Below are 19188 nucleotides of genomic sequence, written 5' to 3'. Positions count from 1 at the left end.
ACAACAGTTTTCAGCTGTGCTAACATAATCGCCCAAGGGTTTTGTACTCATGAATTTGCCTTTTAACCACTTGCCGACTGCCTAACGCCGATCTACGTCGGCAGTCAGCCCCTCACAGGCAAAGTGACGTAGGGCTACGTCACTAGCTTGTGAGGGTCTAGGGAGCGAGCGCGCGCCCCCGCTCCCGCGTGGTCACGGACCCCCCCCCCCCGCGCGTGTGACCAGCGGACCCGATGTCCGCCGGTCACTCGGCGATCGGCGGGGGAGAGGGAGAATGTCAGGCAGCTTGTGTAAACAAGCTGCCTGTCATTCTACTCGCTGTAAAGACACTGATAAAACGGATCTAGTATGTAGATCCGTTGATCAGTGTCCTTACAGCTCAAGCCACAGCCAATCACAGTAGAAAGCACGCCCCTAGGGATACACACAGCCCCTCCCTTCCAAATAAAGTTAACCCCTTCACAACCAGTGTATTTTTACAGTAACAGTGCATATGTATAGCACTGATTACTGTAGAAATGTCACTGGTAACCCCAAAAGTGTCACAAATGTCAGTCAAGGGTCTGATCTGTCCGCCCCAATGTCGCAGTACCGCAAAAAAAATCGCAGATCGCCGCCATTACGCGTTAAAAAAAAAACAACAAAAATGACAAAAATCTTTCCCTTTGTTAGTAAACGCGATAACTTTTGCGCAAACCAATCAAAATACGCTTTTTGCGATTTTTTTTTTTTTACCAAACATATGTAGCATAAAACAAATTGGCCGAAAATTTTAAAAAATTTTGATTTTTACTTTTTTTTGGGGGGGAATTTCATATAAAAAAATGTGAAAAATATTGTTATTTTTGCAAAATTTACGCTCTTTTTTTTGTTTATAGCGCGTGATCAAAAAATCGCACAGGTGATCAAATACCACCAAAAGAAAGCTCTGTTTGTGGGAAAAAAAGGACGTCAAATTCGTTTAGGTACAGCGTCGCACGACCGCGCAATTGTCCGTTAAAGTCACGCAGTGCCGAATCGCAAAATACCCCCTGGTCAGGGAGGGGGTAAAATCTTCCGGGGCTTAAGTGGTTAACATGATTAGCTAACACATTGTACCATTAGAACACAGGAGTGATGGTTGCTGGAAATGGGCCTCTGTACACCTATGTAGATATTCCATTAAAAATCAGCCGTTTCCAGCTAGAATAGTAATTTACCACATTAACAATGTCTGCACTGTATTTTTTAATTAATTTAATGTTCTCTGCATTGAAAAAAATAAAAAAAGTGTTTTTATTTCAAAAATAAGGATATTTCTAAGTGAACCCAAACATTTGAATGGTAGTGTAGGTATTGGTGTTTGCTTAAAAAGATATGTAAACCTAGGTACGATGGACATCTTAATAAGGTTAGCACGTCCTACTGGGTTTAGATGTAAGGACTTTCAGACTGCGCATCTTTGAGACAGGAGGGAGACCACCGGGTCCAAATTGAGAGAAATAAACTGCATGAGATCACAATGGATTTCAACACCCAGATAGCTGAACTGAAATACTCTGCAGCAGGACACTTGCCAGTGAAGGGACAGCTAGGGGATGGAGAGGAAACAAAACAGATTTCCCTCATTTGATACAGATACCTGAATATCGCCCAAAGAGCCGCCCTGAAGGAGTCATTCTCGTCCCTAAGATACAATCGCCAGAAAGAATTTTACAGGATCCATAACTGTGGCCTTAAGAGTTACAATGGGCAGTATTTGTTCTATGCAGCCCCCCTCATTATGATAGGTTGGGTTCCCAGAAGCCATTTGTCAATGTGGGTTGGAATAGGTTAGGGAGAGTTAATTGCTATTATATGCTAAGTAACTGTAGATTGCAGTATGGTGGGCTACATCTGCTGTGGTATTGCCACATTAGACTGAGAGCAATAATGCTAGCACAAGTCCTCCTCTGTAATTCTAAACTGGTAACATGTAAAAGATGTTAAAGCGTAGCCTATGGAGATTAATTACCGAAGTTTGGCGCCATTCCATGAGTCTGCGCAATTTTAAAGCATGACATGTTAGTTATCTATTTAATTGACGTAACATCATCCTTCACATTTTACAAAAAAACTGGGCTAACCTAATGGGTTTTTTTTCCAAACAAATTGCGTTTAAAAAATTGCTGCGCAAATACCGTGTGACATAAAAAAATTGCAAATACCACTATTTTATTTCCTAGGGTCTCTGCTAAAATAAATATATATGTAGCACTACCCCCGTGAGGGTTGCTGGTTGATGGGTGTTCGTCAGCACTCCTATGACCCTGTAACCGTCCAGCCCATCTGACATTTTAGGTCCTGACATTTGCAAATATGCCTTTAAGAACACACTGACCCAATATAAATGATTTTTGCCCTTTTACTTAGTGAAAGACAGGTATAATTATGTCAGTCAGCTGAATCCCACCTTAACCAGCAGGATTCAGCAGGACTGACGCAAAACAACTAGAACAATGAGTTGCAATATCAAAGAACAATGATCTAGAATGGTAACTGAAGATCTCTATGATAATGCTGCAATACTCAAATTAAAGAAGAACTCTGGACTATTTTCATACTCTTAATGTCCTAACTAGCAATACTTCAACATAATAAAGCGTGTCCCCTTTAGGAAGTAGTATTATCCATCAATGCCCCTCCTGTAGCAAGGCCTCGCTATATCTTCACCAGCAGTTGGAGCTCTTAAAGACTTTCCAGGGTGATTATAAAATAGCAGGAGGATCAGTTGTTCATTTGTAATCCCATAGGAAGTGATGTATATTGCTGTGTCTGCAGTCAGTATGTAGATGAAAAGGTTATACTTGTGGTCAGAACCCGACACAGGCACCCTCTCCCTCGGATGTCCACCGGTGAAGGCCCGTTAAGATACAGTGCCTTGCGAAAGTATTCGACCCCCTTGAACTTTGCGACCTTTTGCCACATTTCAGGCTTCAAACATAAAGATATAAAACTAATTTTTTTGTGAAGAATCAACAACAAGTGGGACACAATCATGAAGTGGAATGAAATTTATTGGATATTTCAAACTTTGTTAAGAAATAAAAAGCTGAAAAATTGGGTGTGCAAAATTATTCAGCCCCTTTACTTTCAGTGCAGCAAACTCTCTCCAGAAGTTCAGTGAGGATCTCTGAATGATCCAATGTTGACCTAAATGACTAATGATGATAAATAGAATCCACCTGTGTGTAATCAAGTCTCAGTATAAATGCACCTGCACTGTGATAGTCTCAGAGGTCCGTTTAAAGTGCAGAGAGCATCATGAAGAACAAGGAACACACCAGGCAGGTCCGAGATACTGTTGTGGAGAAGTTTAAAGCTGGATTTGGATACAAAAAGATTTCCCAAGCTTTTAACATCCCAAAGAGCACTGTGCAAGCGATAATATTGAAATCGAAGGAGTATCAGACCACTGCAAATCTACGAAGACCTGGCCGTCCCTCTAAACTTTCAGCTCATACAAGGAAAAGACTGATCAGAGATGCAGCCAAGAGGCCCATGATCACTCTGGATGAACTGCAGAGATCTACAGCTGAGGTGGGAGACTCTGTCCATAGAACAACAATCAGTCGTATACTGCACAAATCTGGCCTTTAGGAAGAGTGGCAAGAAGAAAGCCATTTCTTAAAGATATCCATAAAAAGTGTTGTTTAAAGTTTGCCACAAGCCACCTGGGAGACACACCAAACATGTGGAAGAAGGTGCTCTGGTCAGATGAAACCAAAATCCAACTTTTTGGCAACAATGAAAAACGTTATGTTTGGCGTAAAAGCAACACAGCTCATCACCCTGAACACACCATCCCCACTGTCAAACATGGTGGTGGCAGCATCATGGTTTGGGCCTGCTTTTCTTCAGCAGGGACAGGGAAGATGGATGGAGCCAAATACAGGACCATTCTGGAAGAAAACCTGATGGAGTCTGCAAAAGACCTGAGACTGGGATGGAGATTTGACTTCCAACAAGACAATGATCCAAAACATAAAGCAAAATCTACAATGGAATGGTTCACAGATAAACATATCCAGGTGTTAGAATGGCCAAGTCAAAGTCCAGACCTGAATCCAAACGCTCTCCATCCAATCTCACTGAGCTCGAGCTGTTTTGCAAGGAGGAATGGGCAAAAATTTCAGTCTCTCGATGTGCAAAACTGATAGAGACATACCCCAAGCGACTTACAGCTGTAATCGCAGCAAAAGGTGGCGCTACAAAGTATTAACTTAAAGCGGAGTTCCGGCCACAAAATCAACATAATCGATTTTGGGCCATCTGCTTGCTTTTGGTCAACTGAAAAAGAAATGGATAGTTACGATTTTTATTTTTTGTTTACTTACCTTGTTATTGAAGAAAAATATACTCACCTTTCTTCCACTTCCTCCCTCTGCGGCCCCGGCCCGCGCCATCACTTCCTCTTTGCATTGATTCCTGGGAGCTGAACGTCATCGCTCCCAGGAATCAATGCGCCTGCACCGGCCCCGCTCGTCACTTCTGATGCAGCGCCTCATTCCCTGCTAAACAGCTTCTGGGCATGCCCAGAAGCTGTGGAGGGATGATGCGCCCGCACCGGAAGTGACGAGCGGGGCCGGTGCAGGCGCATTCTGGGAGAAGAGGACACGCTGGCTTCAGCTGCCCACATCCGAGATGGCAGCGCTGGAGAAGAATTTTCAAGGTAAGTATTTCTTCTAAAAGGTAAGTGCGACCCGGGACAGTACAGAGGCTATACATTTTGGAATGTACTAGCCCTGACTGTCCCGGGGGTATATTTATTGAAAAAACTTTTTCGTGGCTGGAACTCCTCTTTAAGGGGGCTGAATAATTTTGCCCAATTTTTCAGTTTTTTATTTGTTAAAAAAGTTTGAAATATCCAATAAATTTCATTCCACTTCAGGATTGTGTCCCACTTGTTGTTGATTCTTCACAAAAAATTACAGTTTTATATCTTTATGTTTGAAGCCTGAAATGTGGCAAAAGGTTGCAAAGTTCAAGGGGGCTGAATACTTTCGCAAAACACTGTAGGCGATGTGCTCTCCCACACTCCGGCGTCTGGGAACCGGTGGCGCTCTGCCTTCTCAGGATGTCCGGCCGACCTCCATCCTCTTCCTCTTCAGCTATACTGTGACAGCGTCCACAGTATAGCTATTGGCATCCGCTCCGTTGAGGCTGGGTTCCGTGGGCAGGTCAGACCTCATGCACTAGGCCGCAGCTGAAGCCGGTCCTTCACACACAGCAAGTTGATGTGCACTTGCTGGGTCCCGGAAGCAAGAGAGCCTTCAAGCTGTGGAGCAGATAGGTTTATACTCCCTCCCATGGTCCTCGGCTCCCCCACTGCTCCTTGGGAAAATATTCCCCCCCCAGCAATCCAGATAATGATCTGCTATCTGTCCAGAACTATATCACCCACAATCATGTTCTTCCACTTCCTGTGAGAGAGGCCGATCTCTTCTGAAAGCAGTCTTAAAGAGGCACAGAGACCGCTGCAACAATACCGATAAGTATACATACATATTTTGGTAGTCCGATCTCGGCTACACATATATATATATATATATATATACACAGTAAACCCCCTTCCATCGCGGGGGTTACGTTCCGGACCCACCCGCGAAAAGTGAAAATCCACGAAATAGGAAAACCCTGATAAAATGCATTGTAGGCATGTTTTTTTTACTGTCACTGTACGTGTAATAGCATTTTAAGGTCTTTAAACACACTTTTAAAACAAGAGAAACTCATTTAAACACACAAAAGATACTGAGAGACAGAGCAAGAGCTATGAAAAACACAAAAATATTTCATTTTTAATGATTTATATATAAAATAACATTACAAAATAACATTACAGAAAAAAACGCAATTTACCAGGACCGCACAAACTGAACCGCGATGGAGCGGGGGTTTACTGTATATATATATATATTGTTTTGGGATTCTGAGTAATTTTCTAGCAACAAAATTATGATTTTTACATTTAGGAGAGGAGTGCCAGAATAGTCCTGGGCTTGAATTGGTTAAAATGTATGTGAAAAATAAAAACATTGCCCTGGTAGGCAAGTGGTTAATGTAAACCTATCAGCCCTGTGGTGCCTGTTGAGGCTGCTCAACCAGAGGATTAATTTTTCATTTAAGCAGTGTTAAACCCAAAACAAACATTTTAATACACTGTAGCTTACCAATCATGAGATGTGGTGGCTGCATTCGTTTTCTTTTTTAGGCTTTTTTCCCCTCTGTTTCACCTAGTGATCTGGCCAGTAACACACTACCTGTATTAGAGTGGATGAAGGAGCACAGGAGGCACCTTTGGACAGCAGAATTATCAGTCTGAGGAGAGGGGCGTATTAGATGGACTAGCAGATTTAGATACACTAACAAATTAAAGCAGAACTCTAACTATAACTTTATAAGCAGTTACAGCAATTTTTTTTCCTTTTGCGATAAAGGTTTACATAAAATTTAAAAAAGCTGATCGTTGTAAGCATCCCTGTCAGTCGTAAGGCCACACTCACATCTTGTGTAATAGGAATGCATAATTCTGCTTGTGACTTTCTTGCGATTTACACGTTTACGCGTGTCGCGATTAGGGCAGCCTATTCACTTGGATGGGCTACCTTATGCGTGTTTGTCATGCAGCAAAGCTCATGCACCTTTTGGGTGACAAGGTTCACGGAATTTTGTCAACAATCACAGCAAAATTGCACCCTCTTTCAGGCACCCAAACCTTAATGAATGGAACCCTAAGGGCTCTTTCACACGGGCGTTCCTTTTTTTTTTGCCCGATCAGGTCCTTTTTTTTTTTTTTTTTTGTAACGGACACGGATGACACTTGTGTCATCCGGTCCGTATGTCCGTTTTTCATCCCATCCGTTTGCGGATGAAAAACTGACATAATGCATGTCTATGTAAATACGGATGTCTGCGGATGACACCACTGACATCCGTTTTTGCTTCCGTTCCGTTTTTTGAAAGGAAGAAAAAATAGGGTTCTCCTCCGTTCAAAAAAACTGAACTGAACTGAACTGACAAAAAACGGATGTCAGAGGATGATCATCCGATGACATCCGTATTTACATAGAGATACATTATGTCCGTTTTTCATCCGCAAACGGATGGGATGAAGAACGGACATACGGAACGCCCGTGTGAAAGAGCCCTAACTCGAGTGTCGATTGTTTTGCCGCCATTTCAGCGTGATTTGAATTTGGGGCCTAAATGCAGGACAGCTTGTTCTTTTGAAAAACAACAGATTTACTGGCCACATCAGCTGGTGACAATAAAGGAAAGAAAGTCTAAAAAAGAAAACGAATGCAGCCATCACATCTAAGAATTGGTAAGCTGCAATATAATAAAAGTTTGCTTTTGGGTCTAATACTGCTTAAGGATCACTACTGGTGGCTGTGTGTTCTCCCTCAACAAGTCAGGCAGGCTTGTGTTATCAGACATACCCTATTAAAAAAGCATTGCTGGAGCACAGGGGTTGTCATTTCTGCATCTACTGACAGTAAAGTGATGACTAATGTGCCTTCATTCAGTGCCAAAATCATTTGTTATTCATTTTAGTCACAGACAATGCATTTTTTTTTCAGTTTATTTAACTCTCTGTGTTCTATCATTTTATAAAGAAGGCACAGCAAGTATACCAGTGTATGTATACTCAATAGGAGTCGGGCGCGCTCCCGCCCCCGCTCGTTCACGGGCATCCCTGCGCGAGTGACCGGCGGTTCCGATGTCCGTGGTCACTCGCGATCTCCCAATGGAGAGGAAGAAAGGCAGGCGGCTGATGTAAACAAAGCCGCCTGTTATTCTCCCTGATGAAACAGCAGAGATCATACGATCCTGCTATGTAGGATCGTATGTCTCTGTGGTTACATCAAAAGCCACACCTCTTTACAGTTAGAAGCACACCCCTAGGGACACATTTAACTCTTTGCTCTCTTTCCTGCCAGTGTCATTTTTACAGTAACAGTGCATATGTATAGCACTGATTACTGTAGTAATGTCACTGGTACCCCCAAAAGTGTCAAAAATGTCAGTCAAGGGTCCGATCTGTCTGCCGCAATGTCGCAGTCCCGCAAAAAAAAATCGCAGATCGCTGCCATTACTAGTTTAGGAAAAAAACAATAAAAATGACATAAATCTTTCCCGTAGTTAGTAAACGCAATAACTTTTGCGCAAACCATTTAAAATATGCTTATTGCGATTTTTTCACCAAATATATGTAGCGCAAAACAAATTGGCCTAAAATGTTAAAAAATTTTGATTTTTACATTTTTTGGGGGAATTTCATATTAAAAAATGTGAAAAATATTGTTATTTTTTCAAAATTGTCGCTATTTTTTTCTTTATAGCGCAAAAAGTTAAAATCGCACAGGTGATCAAATACCACCAAAAGAAAGCTCTGTTTATGGGAAAAAAAGGACGTCAATTTCATTTGGGTACAGCGTTGCACGACCACGCAATTGTCCGTTAAAATCACGCGGTGCCGAATCGAAAAATAGGCCCTGGTCTTGGAGCAGCAAAATCCTCCGGGGCTTAAGTGGTTAACAAACATACATATTACTAAAAGGGAATCTAAAAATGTATATAAATATTAACATATGATATATGAATGAGTGAAAAAATTATATAGAAAGATGAAGGACACAATAAAATTGCAAAACGAAAAATTCAACGTGACCATCCCCAACACCAATGATAAGAAGTTCTTCTAGACTGATGCGTCTTCTTGTTGCTTCACCATGAGTGCTTAGAGGGTAGATGGCAACTCACCAGACTGCCCCTCCTTTGTAGAAGTTGCCATGTGGCCTCAGGTGGTCGTCCTGAGTGCCTGGGAGAGTCAGAGAGGAGCTAAACCCAGAGGTCCTGCAGAGCTGACTGGAAGGGAGAGGCTTGAAAGAATCTGATTCTGCATACAGTGAGTACAGATCTGTGTCATGAAGCCTGTCCTGAAAGAGCCATCCCTTCAGCTAGAAGAGTCAGTGGACGGATGTCAGTCAATGGAACGCTAGAGAGTGTTCTGAAGTTAAAGTAGTTGCATTAAGTCTGCTGCTAGGGAGAGCAAGAAGACTTAATTCTTCCATACAAGTGGCAGTATGGTTAAAGCACTGTTACTGCTTCCACAAATAATCTGGTGAGGCCAAGTGAGAGTTGTCCTTATCAAATGTAAATAGTTCAAATTGGAGTATCCCACTATTCCCTTCTCCCATCCAAGTTCCACAAAAAATATAAAACCAGAACCCCTGGACTGGATGGATGTGTGAACTGTGACTGTCCCTAAGTGACTGTGCTGCACGCGACTTCACAGGTTGCCCCCTAAGTCGGAGCGACCTAATGTAAACGGAGGCTTAGGCTTCTTTCACACGGCCACTCAGTTTATTTCGTCCGCTGCAGCACTTTTTTTTTTTTTCTTTTTTTATGGACACGGATGATACTTGTGTCTTCCGGTCCGTATGTGCGCATGTCATCCCATCCGTTTGCGGATGATATACGGACATAATTTATGTCTATGGGATTGCAGATGTCAGCGGATGACACCGCTGACATCCGATTTTGCGTCCTTTCCATTTTTTAAACAGAAGAAAAATAGGGTTCTGTTCCGTTCCAAAAAACAGAACAGAACTGAAAGGACGCAAATCGGATGTCAGCGGATGGTCATCCGCTGACATCCGCAATCCCATTGACATGCATTATGTCCGTATATCACCCGCAAACGGATGGGATGATATACAGACATACGGAATGCCCGTGTGAAAGGGGCCTTAGGCTTGGTTCAGCATCCCATGACTTATCTTGCGACTCGAGAGTTCAAATTGCATGACAAGTCACACCCCATTAACAGTAATAGAACCGTTCTAATTGGTGCGACTCAGAAAACGGTTCCTGCACTACTTTGCACTTTCCTGCACTACTTTGGGACGACTTTATCCCAACTTTCATTGACTTCTGCTAATGAAGTTGCAAGCAAGTCACGATAAAGTCATGCGACTTTAGAACCACGTAGATGTGAGCCGGCACTAATAATTTTAAATCCTCAGCATTTTTTAGTTAACAGTTCATACAATACAAAAACATTCCACAGCAAACTATTTGTTAAAACTATTACCTCAGCATTTGCAATTTACAACTTTTAATATTGCTATCTCCTGCTCTCTCAGTGCTACTTCCCTGTACTTCCAGTCTTTACATGAATTAGTTAACAGTGGACAGTGCAGTCTTGAGTCAGTCTTAGCTTGGAGGAGGGAGGGGAAGGGGAGTTCCTTGTCATCCTAGGCTATGAGGATTTGTGTTTCTATTGATGCACACAGTGTAGGGAGACTGCATAGGACTATGCAAGAGAATGGAGCCACTCTTAAACAGGAAACCTGGGGCAGCAGTCATGGTACTAGCATAAACTGGAACATAAGTTTTGACCTTTGCTACAATTATGCATTACACCTGCTACCAGCCACCAGTCCTGACTTTTTTAGAGTGTTTTTCATCTTGTTTCTCCCATTGCTGTAAATCTACTCTTCTCTACATTGGGTTGGTTAGGGACGTTCTACAGACCGAGTATATAGTTTTGTGTATTAAAGTAGAGTTCCGGCCTATTTTGCAACTTTAGTGATTCCTGGAGTGCTCGCTATGCTGATCAACAATTGGGCATTTTCAATTTTTTTCAGGGGTCCCTTACCTTATTTTCAGGGCATTTTTGATTGTACTTCCTCCTTCTCCCCCCTCTGTGGCCACAGCCCCCGACATCACTTCCTCCTTTGCAATGCATCCTGGGAGCTGTTTGTCATCACTCCCAGGAGGCTGGAATCAAGAAGAACTCCAAGAACACTCCCTGGAATCAGGAAGAAGGACACAGCAGATTACACTGCGGCTTCAGATGCCCACATCCAAGATGGCCGCACCAAGACAGCGGTTTTAAAAGTAAGATTTTGACTAAAATCCAATACTGTATACCTTATAAGTATGAGAATAGCAGTTCTGTAAAGGGGATGGATTCGTATTATTGGGGTATTTTTATTTAAAAAAGGTATTTGAGGCCGGAACTCCGCTTTAAGTTCTGGGTGAGAACGTCCTACCAAAGAACCCTTTGTCCAGAAAGTGAGCAAAGCCAGAAGTAAGTTGGTGGGAAGTCCAACCCTGGCCCGATCTAGGGGGGTTCTGGGGAGAGCTGCACCCACCAGATTTCACTTGTGCCCCCCAGGACGGCCACATCATGGACATTCTGCCTGGCCGTTGAGCTCCTCCCCTCTCCCAATCCACCACTAAGCTCCACTCCCCATCCACCAGGACAAGGGGAGGGCAGCCTGGTGCAGAAAGCTAAAATGAAAAGTCTGGAGAGAAGTGACAGCGGCATAGAGGTAAGAGCAAGGAGGAGGTTCGGGCTGTGCCATGCTCTCCTCCTCTGTCATAACATCGCTCTTCCATGTAGCAGGTGACACAGGATCGCTAGGTCAGACTGTGAATGGTTTGCCCGCCCCTGTCCACATTTCCTGCTGCCGGGGGATGTGAGTGTACAACCTGATGTAAGAGCGATCCTGTGTCATCGGCCGCATGGAGGAGGGCCGTTAGGACAGGAGAAGGGAGATCACAGCACAGTGCACCTCCACCCAGCTCTGTAGCGATTTCCAGTCTGTAAGTTTGGGGGGGGGGGAGTGGAACTTACAGGTGAGGGGAATTTTACTGGGAACACAATAGGGGGAGGTGGAGGGATATGAATCATTTGGGAATGGGATAAGAGGTTTGTGGACTAGGGGGGATGGGGGGCTTTTTGTGCTGGGGAGGAGGGTTTCTGCTAGGAGGGGGAGGAATTGAACGATATTTGCTAGGAGGGGGGATTTGTGCTAGGAGGGGTTGGGGGGATTTTGGCCAAGAGAGAATGGAAGGGGGGGGGGGGTTTGACCTCCTGTACCCTGCCCTGCTGACCCTCTGTTCTCCATCCTGGTGACTTAATCCTTCTAACCCCAGTACACTGCCCAACTGACCCCCTGTCCTCTGTCCTGCTGAGCCCTGTACACTGCCCTACTGACCCACTTTACACTGACCTACAAACTAATGGCCTCTCTACACTGACCTAAAAACTGCTGACCCTATCCTCTGCCCTGCTGACCCCCCATACACTGCCCTACTGACTCCTATACACTGCTCTGCTGACCTTGCATCCTCTGCCACCTGACATTTTTTGTTGCACCCCCACTGAGTGAATAACTGACCCCTCTTTGCATAGGAAAAGTGACTGTGGAGTGCTTTGTTCTCCCATGGGAGTGGAGGCCACTTGTAGTGCAAGATGTCCTGTGGGATAATTATCTTGCCAGTCCAGAGTAGCCAAGAGCTAGCCTATGCAAGACAACCAGCAGTTGTACTTTACTGCACAGAAGTTTACCCGGGTACATCCAGCAGTTATGCATTATAGTCGAGAGAGTGCAGTGCAGCCAAAGCGTGTGCATTACAGCCTGAATTTTGTACTTAGCAGCCAGAAGCCAAGCAAGTCCTCAAGTTGTACAGTTCCTCAGTTCCAGGGTATCTCATGCTCCCTGTCCCTAGCCGAGTTCCTGTTCCAAAAAAAACTTCAAGGACGGAAGAGTAAGGAAATGCTGTGTGCCTGGCTGTGTGTTTTGAGGGGGAAAATAGGACCAAACTACCAGCGGCTCATGCGGTGATTGCGCTACATGTGCTGGAATGTAAAGTGAGCTGCGTATGAATGTTGGATATGAATACAAGGTCTCCAACCTCCAAAGTTTTTACAACTCCTAGTAGATCTGTAAAGCTTTCGAAATACATCTAGTAAGCTATGTAAGAGAAGTTCAACCACATAGACATGCTGCAGCATGTATTGTAATACACATAGCCTCTGATGGAAAATTAAGGGGGCGGTTGCCATAATGCAGTTTGCTACAGATTGCCTAAAATTCTGTTTTTATGATAATATCAGATCATACCTTTCTGGTTATGCAAATTCAGCCAAGACAACCAACACAATAGTAACACCCTATGAATGTGCGCCAATAAATTTTATTACTCAGCAGTACTGGAACATGCACAAACACAACTGGTTGTTTAAAAAAAAGACGAACAAGAGCCCGCATATCAGTGTTTAATTACAAAAGACAATCAAAACCCATTCGTTTTCTATCATTTACACTGCAAGTGGATCTAGAATGCTTTGTAGTGGTACATATTATACCTCTCACTCATTGAAGCCTCATTCACCCAGGGACGGATGTTCTAATGCAGTGGTTCCCAGGGCCTGGTAAATTCTTCCAAAACCTTCCATGCCCCAACAGTAAAAAAAAAAAAAAAAAAACACAGCAATCTTCATGAAATTGAACCTTATTGCAGTACAATGTTGCTCCTGATGACAACATCATGATGAAACGCGTAGGGCGGGGCTTCCTTGGAGTGTTGTCATCCTGCGCAGCCTGTCTGCTCCCAAACTGGGTTCGCAGCTAGAGCTGGTAGAGCTTTGAATGTCTACAATTTTATTCTGAGTGTTTGGTAGACTGCAAAATGTAAGTGTGCTCCATGTTATGTGCGTAACAAAACATTAGGATTATATACTATTGGTGCTTCTCTGTTGCTCACTTATGTGAGATGAGAGTGTGCAGGCTTTACCCCCTGATGGGCTGGAGATGAACAACTCTTTGTGCGCTGGAGGAGTTTTGCTAAATCTGATGGAGTGACCTTGTTGGCGTACTGAACATAGATTGAATTACTTTTGCTGCATGCTTTGTGCCATTATTTATCTATTTATTCCATTTGGAATTGTTTGTGTACCCAGAGTAGCAGAATTTCCAGGCATTGGGCCTGATGTGGGTCTGCCATTGTTCCGGGAGCACTTCCAACACATTTAAAGCGGAGTTCCACCCTGGATTTTTTTTTTTAATACCCCCGGGACAGTCAGGGCTAGTACATTCCACAATAGCTAGCCTCTGATCTGTCCCGGGTTGCACTTACCTGTTAGGACAAATACTTACCTTGCAAACGTCTTGTCCAGCGCTGCCATCTCAGATGTGGGCAGCTTGAAGCCAGCGAGATCCCCTTTGGCGTCTTCTTCCGCCTTCTTTGGTCCCACGATGCTCTGCGCCGGCCCCGACGTCACTTCCGGGACACGCGCGTCATCCCTCTACAGCTTCTGGGCATGCCCAGAAGCTGTTTAGAAGGGGATGACGCGCGCGACCCGGAACTGACGTCGGGGCCGGTGCAGGCGCAATGATTCCTGGGAGCTATGACGTTCAGCTCCCAGGAATCATTGCAGAGCCAGGAAGTGACGAAGGGCCGCGGCCGAGGAAGGAGGAAGAAGGAAGTAAGGTAAGTATTTTTTCTTCGCTACGAGGTAAGTAAAAAAAAAAAAATATGCGATTATCCATTCCTTTTTCAGGTGACCCGGAGCGAGAAGATGGAGGTAAGTATAAAAATAGGGTGGAACTCCACTTTAAGTTGAAAACCCAAGTGTGAGAGCTGAGACAATGACCATTCCGGCATCTTTGGTTTGTGTTGTTTATTTTATAATGGGGATGGGAGAAGGGAATGAGTGGGATACTCCTCTGGCTCAAGTAGGTTTAACTGGGACACTTTATAGAAAAAAAATGCCTGTTAGCGCTGTCCTGACGCCAGCTGAATGCCGACCAACGCTTCCTGGCGCTTGACATACTGTTCTGCTGAAAGTGCTGAAACTTCGACTTTAACTCTTTGTTTAACTCAGAAGATCCAGGACTGTACCGCTCCTTGACTCTTGACACTCTGTCTAGCTCAAAAGTCCTGCAGATGACTCCCTCCAGCCCTTCACTGACTGAGGTAGCTTCTTGTGACTGCTTGTGCTGCTGCAACTCCTAACACTGCACACTTGACTCTTCAGGGCCCAACCGCTGGCACCCCTCTCTACACTTCCAGGGTCCTCTCACTAGGCAACCCCCTTGACACTTCAGGGTCCTCTCACTAGGCAACCCCCTTGATACTTCAGGGTCCATTCACTAGGCAACCCCCTTGATACTTCAGGGTCCTTTTACTAGGCAACCCCCTTGAGACTTCAGGGTCCTCTCACTAGGCAACCCCCTTGATACTTCAGGGTCCTTTCACTAGGCAACCCCCCTTGACACTTGCAGGCTCCAGGATCCCTGGGACCTTCACCGGAGTGGTCCCCTCTACACTAGGCAGACCCCCAGGGGCAGTTCACAGTACTCACGACCTTGGAAGGCTTTCCTGGAACTGAACCCCTCTTCCTCCGCTGGTCCTCGGCACACCGGATCCTCTCTGCAACTGAGCTCAGCTTTCCCTCCTGGATTCTCAGGCAGCCACCCGAGACACCCGATCCTTCTGACAGGAGGAGAAACAGCCGTACTCTCCCTCCTGGGACTCTGCTTCCCGCCAAAGATGCTGCGTCATGCGCTCCCTTCAAACATATACCCACTCCCAGAATCCTCTGTGGCAGAATCTGCCTTCTGGGGTAGATACAGGCCTGAATGGGCCACTGATTGGGTTTCCTCCACTGCCCAATGAGAATCCTCTCATGGAGCCAGCGGGGAGACTCCCCTCTCAGCAGCCACACCTGGGAGACATGACAGTCCAGCTGAAATTCATGGCCCTGCTGTTAGGTAGCCGAAGCCCATTATGCTTTTACCTAGCACCTACCTAATAGGGTGCTACACCAATTTTTAAGGTGATGGACACTTGGTGTGGATGAAGCATTGAGAAGATTTTATATATATTTTTGCACAAGAGCACCACGGTACTTTATTTGGTGGATTGAAGACACTTTATATAAACCTTTGCTATACGGATGAACTCGAAACTTTGTTGATGAACTTTATTTTTGATGAGCTTGTTTTGGAATTGGTGAATTTTTGTACATTCATTTTTTTTCACACATGAATTACTCACATTTATGTATTTTGCACATTTATTTATTGTTTGATATATGAATTTTTAGATTGAGTAATACACGTTGGTATTTTGTTATAGGAGGTATAGCGTGGTCACGTTTTATTTTATTCTTAACACCTTATTGGGTTTTAGTGACTGCAGCTGTATACAGTGATATATATGTATATAGCTGTATATGGTGATATATATGTGTAGGGTAACATATATATTTTACTTTTTACAGATTAATTCGCTTAGTTCTTGTATACATATACATATTCACTTAGAGCAGCGCCAACACCCACCTTTCTTCTTGCAGACTCCCTTTTCACAGACACCACTCTGGTGGTTAGTCAGGGTTGGGGCCGCAGCTATATATCAGCTAGATCCATAGCGCAGAAACATATATCCATAATGTATACAGTATGTGTTTTGTAGGTCTATGTGGTGCAGACCAGTGGCGTAACTACCAGGATTGCACAGGTCGCACTTGCAACCAGGCCCTGGCATTCCATCCCTGTGGGGGGCCCAGGCCAGGGGTCAGGAGTGCTCTTTATTGCTTCTTGGACCGGGTCCCGAAGTTTCTAGTTATGGCTCTGGTGCAGACCATTTGAAAAAACACAATGCAACGTATTGATGGAAACAGATCTTGTAGTTAACAATGTATTTTGGCATTCCCATGCTTTTTGTGTTTGAAATTGCGTTGAAATGTATGTAGTATGAATAAGCCCTAAGAGAGATTTGAGTGGGGCTGTTTAAATGGCACATCTGCTAAGTAAGCTAAACACCACTGAAGTTTCAAACGTAGGTTCATAACCATGTCATAGTGCATCTTTACAGCAGGTTCCATTTTCAGTCAGGGGGTCTTCAAACTTTCTTCTCAAAGGGTCAGTTTACTGTCCTTTCGACTATAAGGGGGTCAGACTGTGGCCAGTGGGAGTAAACAATGCCTCAGGCTTGGAGGTCAATGAAGAAAAATAACTACATAACACAATGTCCGTGGGAGGAACAGTACCCCATCATTGGTGTCAGTGGAGCTACTAGTGCCCCATTGTTAGTGTCAGTTGAGGTAATAGTGCCCCATTGTTAGTGTTAGTGGAGGTAATATTGCCCCATCATTGGTGTAAGTGGAAAGGATAGTGCCCCATTGTTAGTGTCAGTGGAGGTAATAGTGCCCTATCATTGGTGTCAGTGAAGGTAATAGTGCCCCATAGTTGGTGTCAGTGGAGGTAATAGTGCCCTATCATTGGTGTCAGTGGAAGGGATAGTGCCCCATTGTTGGTGTCAGTGGGAGTAAGAGTTCCCTATCATTGGTGTCAGTGAAGGTAATAGTGCCCCATAGTTGGTGTCAGTGGAGGTAATAGTGCCCTATCATTGGTGTCAGTGGAGGTAATAGTGCTCCACTGTTGGTGTCTGTGGAAGGGATAGTGCCACATTGTTGCTGTCAGGGGGAGGCATAGTGTTCTATCATTTATATCAGCGGGAGGATTAATGTTCCATTGTTTATCTTAGAGGGAGGAAAAGTGCTGCATCAATGAAGTCAGTGGAAGGGATACTGCCCCAACGTTGGTGTTAATGAAAGGGATAATGCCCCATTGTTGGTGTCTTTGGAAGGGATAGTGGCCCATTGTTGCTGTCATTGGAAGGGTTAGTGCTCCATCCTAGTGGCTCATTGTTGGTGTCAGTGGAAGGGATAGTGCTCCATTGCTGATGTCAGTGAAAGGGATGGCGCCCCATAGTTGATGTCAGTGGAAGGGATAATGCTCTCTCGTTGGTGTCATTGAAAGAAATAGTGCTCCTTTATTGGTGTCAATGGAAGGGATAGTGCCTCATTGTTGATGTCATTGGAAAAGACAGTTCTCCATTGTTGGTGTCAGTTGCTGGGATAGTGCCCCTTAGTTGGTGTCCGTGGATGGGATAGTGCCTCGTCAATGTCAGTGGAAGGGATATTGCTCCATTGTTGGTGTCAGTGGAAGAAATGATGCCTCATTGTTGATGTCAGTGGGAGGAATAGTGCCCCAAGGGCCAGAGGGCCAGATAAAGATAAGCAAAGGGTGACCCACAAGTCACAGATTAGACACCACTGTGTGGTACGACCAGAGGTTTGTATGCAAACAATTTGCCAAAGCAATGTAGAATGTATAAATTATTTTTAAGAGCTAAAATACATTAGATAAACTGTATTCAAAGTAAAAAAAATTGGTAGTTTTTGGCTATAGTAGGAAAGGGTTAGAACTCCTGTCAAATTTTTTTTTGCTGTCTGTGAACCCACTGCAGAGATTCACTCTTTCTGTTTGTTCTAGGATATTGTTACCAAAATTGATAAAAATGGCAGATCTGGAATGTTACAGTTGTCACCAGAACAGAAAAAGAGGGCAATTCTGGGTGTAACTGTTTTAGTAACAACTAGCTAAGGACAAGTTCACATGAGCGGCTAGAGAGTGGTAGATTTAGGCACTTGAGCTGTGGTTTTACTACCTCCAATGGCACAAGTGCAAACCCACAAAGACATGGCCGCTCACCTAAACTGACAGGCCGGGCAAGGAGAACATTAATCAGAGAAGCAGCCAAGAGGCCCATAGTAACCCTGGAGGAGCTGCAGAGATCCACAGCTCAGGTGGGAAAATCTGTCCACAGGACAACTAATAGTTGTGCACTCCACAAATCTGACCTTTATGGAAGGGTGGCAAGAAGAAAGCCATTATTGAAAGAAAGCCATAAGTAGTTCAGTTTGCAGTTTGCGAGAAGCCATGTGGAGGACACAGCAAACATGTGGAAGAAGGAGCTCTGGTCAGATGAGACCATAATTTAACTTTTTGGCCTAAAAGCAAAAAGCTGTGTGGTGGAAAACTAACACTGCACATCACCCTGAACACACCATCCCCACCGTGAAACATGGTGGTGGCAGCATCATGTTGTGGGGATGCTTTTCTTCAGCAGTGACAGTGAAGCTGGTCAGAGTTGATGGGAAGATGGATGGAGCCAAATACAGGGCAATCTTAGAAGAAAACCTGTTAGAGTCTGCAAAAGACTTGAGACTGGGGCGGAGGTTCACCTTCCAGCAGGACAACGACCCCAAATATACAGCCAGAGCTACAATGGAATGGTACAGATCAAAGCATATTTATGTGTTAGAATGGCACAGCTAAAGTCCAGATCAAAATCCAATTGAGAATCTGTGGCAAGACTTGAAAATTGCTGCTCACAGATGCTCTCCATGCAATCTGAGCTTGAGCTATTTTACAAAACGAATGGGCAAAAATGTCACTCTCCAGATGTGCAAAGCTGTAGAGACATCAAGACTGCTGTTAGACAAGGCCCCATACA

The sequence above is a fragment of the Pelophylax lessonae genome, assembly GCF_965119305.1.
Source record: "Pelophylax lessonae genome assembly, chromosome: 4".
In the NCBI taxonomy this organism is placed as follows: domain Eukaryota; kingdom Metazoa; phylum Chordata; class Amphibia; order Anura; family Ranidae; genus Pelophylax; species Pelophylax lessonae.
Note: the sequence above shows the minus strand (reverse complement) of the source record.